General features: G+C 45.9%; 1 non-coding gene across 1 annotated transcript; it reads left to right on the top strand.

Annotated features, from left to right (window-relative positions):
- Positions 1-218: 218 nt before the first annotated feature.
- On the top strand, positions 219-321 carry LOC125158356 (U6 spliceosomal RNA). The gene has a single exon (XR_007149366.1). It is a non-coding gene; the product is annotated as a U6 spliceosomal RNA (small nuclear RNA).
- Positions 322-2684: the final 2363 nt, after the last annotated feature.

The raw sequence follows: 2684 nt of genomic DNA, 5'->3' as shown, positions 1-2684 counted from the left end.
CCAGTTTTGATTCTGTTCTTTTACTTCCAGGTCCTTTCCTGATACTAGAACACAGCTAGAAGTAAAGGGGCATCTTAATTGTTTTATCGTCTCACTTTCCCACATTTCCCACGGATCCCACGTAGTACATGGTTTGCTCACTGCACCCAAAGCCAGTTGTAGGGGATGAACAAACCTTTTGTCTCCCGATTTGTGAAGTGTTTTAAAGAATTAGTCTGGTGCTCGCTTCGGCAGCACATACACTAAAATTGGAATCATACAGCAATTAGCACGGCCCTGCCCAAGGATGACCTGAAAATTTGTGCAGCATTCCTTATTTATTTATTTGAGAGAGAGAGAGAGAGAGAGAGAGAGAGAGAGAATCTTAAGCTGGTTTCATGTCCAGTGTGGAGCCCCCCCCCCCCCCCCCCCGAGAGCAGGGCTCAATCTCACAACCATGAGATCATGATCTCAGCCAAAATCAAGACTCAGTGCTCAACCGACTGAGCCACCCAGGTGCCCCAAGCATTCCAGGTTGTCAAAGAAGACCTACAGACGCCTAACATATATGAAAAGGTGCTCAGCATCACTCATCATCAGGGAAATGCAAATCACAACTACAAGGAGATATCACTCTACACCTGTTAGAATGGCTAAAATCAACAACACAAGAAACAGCAGGTGTTGGCAAGGATGTGGAGAAAGGGGAACCCTCTTGCAACCTTTGTGGGAATGCAAACTGGTGCAGCCACCTTGGCAAAAAGTGTGGAGGTTCCTCAAAAAGTTAAAAATAGAACTATCCTATAATCCAGCAATTGCACTACTGGGTATTTACCCAAAGAATACCAAAATACTAATTCAAATAGATCATATGTACCCCAATGTTTACAGCAGGATTATTTACAATAGCCAAATTATGGAAAAAGCCCAAGCGCCCATCAATTGATGAATGGGTAAAGAAGATATGATATCTATATACGATGGAATATTACTCAGCCATAAAGAAGAATGAAATCTTGCCGTTTGCAATGATGTGGATGGAGACAGAGTATATTATGCTAAGCAAAAAAAGTCAGAGAAAGACAAATACCATATAATTTCACTCACACGTGGAATTTAAGAAACAAATGAGTAAAGGGAAAAAAGAGAGGCAGACCAAGAAACAGACTCTTAACTATAGAGAACAATCTGATGGTTACCAGAGGGGGGAGGGGTGGGGATGGGCTACACGGGTGTGGGGGATTAGGGAGCCCACTTGCCATAAAGAGCACCGGATGATGGATGGAAGTGTAAAATCACAATATTGTATACCTGAAACTGATACTCCACTGTGTGTTTCACTAACCGGAATTTAAATAAAAACTTAAAAAAAAAATTAGTCTGAACAATGAGGCCATTCTGTTGTTCTGTTCTGTTTCTACCTATTATGAAACACATCTTCGGTGACATTCTAAAATTTTACTTACCCCAGTTCATTTGGGGGGAGTATTGTGTTTGTTTTAGCATCAGCTGAGAAGCAGCTATCCTGCTTGTGGTTTATGTGTGTTATAGAGAAAACCACCAAGCATTTCAGCTTGACCAGACTTTTGCAAAATATTCTTGGGAAAACCTGTGTCTTACACATGTGATTACAGTCCTTTACCTGAGCGAGGGGGTCTTTTGACCTGGAAGATCTTCTTTTGAATTGTATTAAGTATGTAATAAAATGATTGTGAATAGATCAGCACTAATTTAATCAGGGGCCGTCAACTCAAATGCCTTCAGTGCACAGAGGGTAGCAGGAATGGAGGGGAAGCTTCTGGGGTGCGGGTTGGGGGATCAAGATGGCCGAGATGGAAGGAGAGGGCCATATCCTGCCTAGAAACATTCACGTTAACTATTCAAATAAAATACAGCACTGGCCAAAACATGTTTGTAAGCCAGTGAGTGAGCCCCAATTTGGTGGGTTTCTTGCACTGTATTATCGCCGATTTGGAGTGACACAAATCCACAGGACAGAAGGACACCTCTGCAGACCTCCAGACACATGTCTCAGTAGATGGGTCTGGCCTCAGAGGCACAGCTTGTAGCTCTGTGACCCCAATTAAACACAACTGGGTCCCTGAGGCCAGCATGGGGTCCTTCCAGGGGCATGAGAACTGAGAACACAGAAAATGTTAACTGGAGGTTAGAGTCTCTGAGCAAACTGGGTTTCAGTACTTTGTCTCTGTTGACCTGGAACCCGGTCGAATTTCTGAATCTTGCTAATCCCCAGCTCCCTCTTTTGGAAACAAGGGGTCATATCCGTACCTCCCCTGTGGGCTTGCTGGGAGGCTTCAATGTGGAGATTCAGAACATGCTCAGTGCTCAACGAGGGGGCACCTCTGCTCCGAGGGTCCTTCCTTCTGTGCTCCCAGAAGATCTGAGGGGCCCAGACCAGGACCTCAGAGCTGGTCGAAGGGCATGGGGACTTGTCAGCCTGGTGCTGGGCCCCTCCGGCCTCCATGGCTTCCTGAATTCACCAGCTTTCAGATGTGCTCTGCCTGATGCTGCAGGTGCCCCCGCTTGTGCCCCCCACCCCCTGCCTTGCTCCCACTCCCCCTGAACTCGAAAGCAAACGTCTCAAACGAATCACGTGGATTTGCTCCATTTCCTCCCACCCAGCCCTTGTCCACTCTGTCGATGGTGACCCCCCACTGCCAGATCCTTTCTTCATCTGCTCGTGC

Source organism: Prionailurus viverrinus, unplaced genomic scaffold (assembly GCF_022837055.1).
Source record: "Prionailurus viverrinus isolate Anna unplaced genomic scaffold, UM_Priviv_1.0 scaffold_33, whole genome shotgun sequence".
Classification (NCBI taxonomy): Eukaryota; Metazoa; Chordata; class Mammalia; order Carnivora; family Felidae; genus Prionailurus; species Prionailurus viverrinus.
Note: the sequence above shows the minus strand (reverse complement) of the source record. Positions and strands in the feature narration are given on the sequence as shown.